The sequence below is a fragment of the Malus sylvestris genome, chromosome 6 (genome assembly GCF_916048215.2).
Source record: "Malus sylvestris chromosome 6, drMalSylv7.2, whole genome shotgun sequence".
Classification (NCBI taxonomy): Eukaryota; Viridiplantae; Streptophyta; class Magnoliopsida; order Rosales; family Rosaceae; genus Malus; species Malus sylvestris.
This window is the reverse complement of record NC_062265.1, coordinates 33052928-33060755: the sequence shown is the minus strand read 5'-3', so window position 1 is coordinate 33060755 and position 7828 is coordinate 33052928. Positions and strand designations below refer to the sequence as shown.

Here is a 7828-nt window from a genome sequence, read left to right as displayed (position 1 = left end):
ACACCCATTATACAACAAAGTTAAAAATAAATAAATAAATATTGAGGCATGATAGGTTTAGAACACCAAAATAACAGTGATAGTACTTCACATAAGTCTCACTCCAAAATAATAGACTTAGAATACATATTAAAATTTTATCATAAATTTATATGCGATGGTAAACATTATGCGACAGAAAGAGGTTTTTATGTATATATTATGGAAGTTGTTATTAGCACTCCAAAAATCTCATTTGGTACTCCAAATTTTCTATAATTAGAAAAATAAATACACTTATGAGGAGTGTATAATGAAAATTTTAAAATGCTAATAACAGTTTCTTATATTATAATTAATTTTTAATTTAATGGTGCCATCTTATTTCAATTGTTTTTAGGGCATGTGTTCATATTCCGAGTGCGCTATATTAATATGTTCTTAATAAAACCTTTTCTCTATAAAATAGAGTATTGTGTGTACTTGAGATAAAAATATTCTTTTCGAAACCTTTTCCTCTCTAAAACAGAGTATTGTGTTTACTTGAGATAATAATATTCTTTTCGAAGACAAAATTAAGTATATTTTACAAAGTGGAAATCACTTAGGAAAGGTCAACAGCCTAAAATAATATTAAAGGACTCACATTTCACATATTTTTCTTAATTTTTTGTCGTCGAATTAAATGTATTGAAGAAAATCAAAAGATAAAAATTAAACAAAATGTGTGAAAGATATCAAAAGTGTGTGAATTACAACAAAAAAAAATTGATTAGAATAATTAATCACATAACCACCCGAACAATGTTTGCTTACATAGGGATGAATAGGAACTCTCATTCAGCACTCTTCTTGTTAGAATCACAGAGTTTTATGTTTATGATCAGAACCGTTCATATCATGAATCAATTTATAAAGATCATCTCTGCAAAAAAATCAATTAAAACTAAGGTCATTTAGTTACCCGTTGTAACAAATACATAAACAGTTATAGACTATTAGTAATATTTTTAGTTAGAAGACTAATCGACCTTAATTTAATTTTTGCTGAGGTGATTTTGATAAATTAGTTTATATTATAAACGGTTCTAATTATAAACATAAAATTATATGAATCGACAAGATCAATTTTAATATCTTTGAATAGTAAAATATTATTCTACCTCCCACCCCCACAATAATCAAACAACAAAGGACCCAGTAAAGCGCTATCTGTTAAAGAGAAGGGGATAAAGAGGGGTTTGGTTGGTTATGAGTTTGCATCAATCAGTCAAAACTCAATCACGTGGCATGTCATGCGGGTGCACGATATTATTTTGGTCGTAAGGAATAGCATAGTGGCCCCCAAAAGCCATTGCATTGTCATGGATTAAAATGTTGACTTTTCAGTGGTGAGTCGTGCTTTTGTCTACTCGAAGCATCGAAGTAGGAGGCCAAGTAAGTTGCTTTGTCCGTCCACCATCCCTACCCAACCTCCACGCGCCTCTTGCCTCGCTCGTTAGTATCATGGCATGTTTGGATAAATAAAAAAAGTAATATGACATTTTTATTTTTTCAAAACGAATTCTTACCACATATTTGTATTATTATTTGTAAAATTGTTTTATGAGAGATGAAACTCACATGCGTTGGTGAGTTTTATTTTTATTAGAGAAGTGGTATAACTAACAGTACAAATATATAATATGTGTAATATTACTCTTGTTTGAATATTGTATTGGGAACAATATGAGTGCTATATATTAGAAAGGGATCCTCTCCGAATCCCTTCCACCTAATTTTTCTCATCAAACAATTCAGACATTTGAAATTTGATCAAACGGTTAAAGTTATTATAACTTTTAAAGTAAACTCATGTTTTTAGTCGTTTGATCAAATTTTAAAATTCAGAATTATTTGATAAAGATGATTAGGTGAAAGAGAGAATCCCCTTCACATATATTCGTCTGCCAACATACCTTCATGTTAAAAAAGTAGATGGGATAGAAATTAGAATAGTTCTAATACTTAAAATATTCTTGTGTAAATTTTGAACAAACCATACACAATAAGTCAACAACGCTAACCGTGGCTAATTGTGAGTCACAGAAACATGTATTATTCACGGTACGTTGCTCGAGAGAGAGAGAGACACCGGTATACTGTGAATAAGGTTTAAAATATCGATATTATCCTCATATTTTTATCGAAATTTTCGTGTTTTTAGACTACCGATATTTCTGATATCATCAATATTTTAGACCTTGATAGGAACTCTATGTGGTACTAAGTCACTCATATATCTTACCATGCAATGTATAAAGTGTAAAATATTGTACTAATTTATTATATATAAATGATTATGGTGTGTTTAAACTTCTTTCATTAATTATTACATATTTTCTACCCTCACTATGTTTGTCAGCTCGCTGTATAATCAACTTAAATCAGTTAAATCCATCATGCAATGCATTTCCTTTCAATTTTTTGTGATAAACTAATAGATAATTAACTAAATAAATATTCTACAAAGTTTTAATAAAAATTTCCAAGTTTTTCTTACAATTTCCTTGGTTTTTATTTAATTTTTATCGATATCGATAATATCCCGATATTTCTATCGAAATTTTCATGTTTTTGAACTACTGATATTTCCGATATCATCGATATTTTGGACTCGGACTTGTGAATTGTGATGCGCGCGTAGGAAGATGCGGTCGTTATGGCAAACCAATTGGGCGTCGGCAGCATGACGAAATGGAATGACATCACGGGCTAGGCTAATCCAACGGCTGAAAATGCTCAAAGTCCAATAATATAACATGAGATTACACCGAAAATCACGATATCATGACACCACCCCAAGGTCCACAACCGCAACCACCAAAGAGAGAATATTGAGAGAACTGCTGCCTCGGTAGTCCTATTAAATTGCTCCAACGAAAGCTACATTAAACTCGCAAATCGAAAAGAAAAATGGTTTAAGGAGTTCATAGATTGGGATTAGTGGGTAATTGTATACAGTGGGGTTGAGTGAAAAAATGGAGAGAAGAAAAAGGGTAGAGAAAGATGATGAAATTGATAAGTGTCATGGGAGGAGAGCGAAGAAGGTGCATCAGAAGCAGCAGCAGCAGCGGAAGGAGGAGAAGGGGGTTGTCGGTGACGTGGCGGCGGAGGACAGGGAGGTGGAGGAGTTTTTTGCAATAGTGAGGAGGATGCAGACGGCGATCAAGTACTTTGAGAAAGCTGGCGGGGTTAGTGTCAAGGGACATAATGGTAATTACAGAGCTGCGTTGGAGGCGACGGAGCAGGTAGTTGTGGAAGCGTCGGCGGCGGATCATGTCCTGGTGGTGGAAGATAATGAAGTGATTAATATTAATGAAGCTGATGAGGAGGAGACTAATGGGGTTCTAGACTTGAACGAGGCACCTAATTAATTGCTAATTAATTGAGTATGTGCTGTACGACGTCGTATCTGGTTTTTTCCTGCAGGTGGGTTCTTCTTCTGACTGTTGTCAGTTCATGCATGCACGTGCCGGACATGGAACTCCGGCCGGCTTTTTACCCAAAACCTCCGTCCCCAGGTTTATTTTTTTTGTTGTTGTTGTTGTTTTTTTTTTTAATTTGCTTTTAATTTTTAAATGAATATGTTGTTGCTAATAGTAAATGCCAATGATTAAAAGGTTGTCTTTGTTTGTCAGCTCGCTTTAATTATTTGTGATCTCCTTTTTATTTTATTTCTAATTTCTAATTTCGACTTTCTCTTCCACGACGCTAGTTTTTTTGTTTGCTGGCACATTTGGATTTGATTAATTAATTAATCTATTTTAGTGTTGTAATTAAAGGTGATTTGTTTCCGTTAATTTGTCTTGTGTGTTGATTTTATTTTAGTAGATGATAATATATGAGCATGCAATCGTTCGAAGTTCAGATAGGTGGCAGTCTTCATATTTGTTGAACGTTGAAGCGCCACTGTTTCTACATTTCTATTTTTCCAGGTTGAATACGGCACCCATTTACAAAGGGTGTGCTATTCACACACTTCTTTACTTTCCACACACCCCTTGTTAATTTATGTTCGTTGATACTCTTCAATTCATCCGATCCAACAACTAAAAACCAAAAAAATGTCAGAGAAGTAAAAAGAAGTATATAAATATCACACCCCTTTATAAAATAGCAAGTGTTTGTCTCGTTTTTCGTTATATATGTATGGCAAAATGACTTTGAAAACGCCAAAGAGGCGTTGTAATTTGTATTTTAAACTAAGGGTGAGCAAACTGGCCCTGGGCCAGCAAGTAGGGGCGAGTATTGGCGGTTCAGGGCGGGTTCGAGGCGGGTCCTAATTTTAAAAAAGAGAAACGGAGCGAGGCGGGGCGGGCCTTTGAAATTTTAGGTTCAAGCCGGTTCCAAAAGTATAGAAAAACGGGTACCCGGACCAGCCCGTTTGCAAGAATACCCCCGTGTTGGCTACTATCTCCCAGACCCACTTCCTATTGTTCCTCCCCGCGACAGTTCTCACTCTCGAGAACTCTCCACACACACACCCCACTTCCCCGTGTTTCCCCCTTATCCAATCTCTCGAACCTTCTCCCCCCATCTCTGTAACTCTCATCTCTGAGCACAGACACACCCCACCCACACCCACACTCCACCGAGAAATGATATGCTGGTGCCGCCATCCTCCCCCACCAACTCCTCCATCTCCTCCTCTGATCTCGATACCGAGGTAACTCATTTCCCTTATTTCTTCCAATTTCGTCAATTTCTTAATTTTGATTTACAAAATTTGTGAAATTTTACATCGCAGCTTTGGTTTCTGGCACTCCTTGTCTGGGATGAAAATGGTCTTGGTTGGCGGGTACAGGTGCTCGAAGGACAGGTTGGGATCTCCGCGTTTGAGTCGTCTAGTTGCAGGATCTCCACTCGGTTTGGGTACTGCTCGAGGACGTTCCAGTTCATGGCGTAGATGTGCCCTGCCAGCCCCGCCACCACGTTGCCGAAGCCCTTGTACTTCGTCCACTCTCAGATTTGTTTCTGGGTTTTGCGTTTTGAGTTGAATCTAGCTCCGTTTGATCTTTAATTACAATCACATTTATACATATATAGATATATAGATATAGATAATGTAATTTTTTTGTTGAATTGGTGTTATGAGTGATTGATTTGAAGAAAAAAAAAAGATGGAAATTGAAAGTTCACCCTACTTCTGTCGAACTTGGTAGTTGATGGACTCGTCGAGCTCGTCTTTTTGCTCTTCCTTCGCAGTAGCAGCCATTGGAAGAGAACTCCGAGGAGTAGGACCCCCGCGCCATCCCAACGAGCTCGTCGGGAGAGCTAAAGAAGAAGAGAACAAAACCGATAAGGGTCTTGATGTTGGAGAAGATCTGGAGGATGAGCGGACGAGATCAATACCGAGGAAAAAAAAAGTAAGAGGACTCGTGGACCAGTCCCGAACCGGCCCGTTTGAAATGGGCCTGTTTAAGTCCAGTTCCAGTGATCAGATTTGCAATACTCGGCCCGACCCGTCCCGTTTCCTTTTTAAGCAAGTCCGGTCCGGTCCCTCCAAATTTGGGCCCGGCCCGGCCCGTGCCCACCTCTAATTTAAACCACCTTAGAGAGATTAAATTTATAGATAAAATTTGTAAAATAAGTGATGTGTCACCAATTGGAATGAGCACGTTTATAACGTTCAAGTAATAATCCAATCACCAACTTTCATATCATTTAGTTTTCAAAATTTTATTAACAAGTTTAATCTTTTTAACATTATCTTAAACGAAATTAACCCCATCTGCTTTTCAAATCTTGCAAAGATATTTTTGCATTGAGGATGACTAACTCGTTTTGTATTGAGGACTCACATCAAACTAAATTACTTATCTTGCAGTACGTGTTTTCCTAGTTAGAATGGACTTAAGAATCGAAAATTCTTCATGCATATTCTATTTTGAGTGTATTTTTGTTCCTCGCCCATAAGCGGTGGGTGGTGATGTTTACCAATTCATTAACTGCTGTTATATGAGTTCAAATTTTGAAATTTGTAATTTTATATAGTAAATAAATTAAATCAAACTCATGTAACGACAATCAATGAAGTGATAAAAAAAATACTTCATTTCTTTGCATTTCTAAACCCCCATACCCAATTTTAATTTGCGCTTAAATTCAGAGTCAAACTTGAGAAGCCCACCAAAAGCCAATTTCAATAAGATGGCCAAACCTATTAATATAATAAATAAAATTTACACATGAGCTTTTATTAAAAAGATATTTAAACAACTAATTTATTGTGAGGACAAATCTAATTTTAATGCAATAAGACAATTATACTTGTTGAGAATGAATCGCACGTTGATGAGTAGAGAAATCTTGCATAGGTTTATAAGTAAGTTGGGCTACTCTTCATATTGTCAATTAATTTTATGATAGAACCTCAACTTTCTTCATAATATCATAGTCAGGTTGACATGTGAAGCCAAACGGTCACACGAGCTCTATGCCACCGTGGTGTGTTGTCATCATGTTAGGCTAAAAAATTTGTCACATGTGACGGCCCGGGTTGAGAATGAATTCCCCATTGATGAGTTGAGGGACCTTGTATGGATTTATAATTAAGTTAAACTATTCCTCATATTTCCAATTAATTTTGTGATGGAACCTCAACTTTCTTCAATACTAACTTAAGCCTAATCCACATTTGCGGTCATATATTGTTAATTTGTGTACGGTATACATATAGGTCTTAAGTAATAAATTTCTTCTAATAATGGGTAACCAAGGAATCAGAATAATAAAAAACGAAGACAAGAAACAATAAAACTAGTGAAAGAACGTGTAATGTAGAAGAGAATAAGCAGATCGTGATGCAAATTTCAATGAGGAATTATGAGCAATTATTAGGAATCCTTTTAACACCCCTCCCCAACCAATTAAGCTGGTTAGAGCATTATGCTTTCTTTTTGAACTCAAGTTTGAATCCTCATCTTCTTATTCATTTATTAATTTTGTGTAGACTAATGCTCGAATAAAAAAGCAAATAATTGAAAAGTTAGGCATTTTTTTAGGTGTATTTGGGCTCAAGAATCAAACGTTAAAAGATTCCAATGAAGTGCTTATGTTCTAAGACAAATATTGAAAATGCTTGAAGCATCTTCATATGTAAGTCTCTCTTTAGGTCTATGACTGTATTATACTATAAGGTAAGTACTATTGGAAACTGCCCTTGGGACATTTAGCATCTCTGATCTCCCAAATTCAAAAGGCCAATGTAGCAAAAGCCATTATATATTCTCCGCTATATATTCCATTTCTGGGATAAACTAGGCTTTAGGCTTTAGGTAAAGACCGTACATAGGTTTCTTGCAAGTGCAACTGTAAATAAATTCTCTTCTTTCCGCAAACAAAGACTAAAAAGAGAGAATTCGATACAACCAGAAATACATCTTCTTGTAAATGTAATATTTTTGCACGCATAATAAGTTCAAGTGATAAAAGATGCATAAAAAATGAGATGTTATTAATATTCTAAGAAATGGGATAAGTTTCAAGTAGGCTTGCACATACTGGCACATGGCAATTAAGGCCTTTTCATTCGAACAAATGAACTTGAATTTGAGACAAATTCAAATATTCAAAATGTTAATTATTTATCAAGATAAGAGGAAGATGATCCTTTATAAAGTCTGAGGTAAAATTCGTCGTACACGTAGACGTAGTTTTATTTCCTCTTTGAAAATTGGGACGGATTTGGTTAGTGATGTTGAAACTCTTCGATCCCATGTGGTTGAGCATTTCTCAAATATTTTTCAGTGGTCTACTACCGACACAGTTTCGGTCTCGCGTTTTATTCTTCGATGGATGATGATGA

The 7828-nt window shown here is 35.7% G+C and overlaps 1 pseudogene; it reads left to right on the top strand.

Moving 5' to 3' along the window:
* The first annotated feature begins 2999 nt into the window (after positions 1-2999).
* Positions 3000-5175, top strand: LOC126625636 (uncharacterized; annotated as a pseudogene).
* The last annotated feature ends 2653 nt before the right edge of the window (positions 5176-7828 follow it).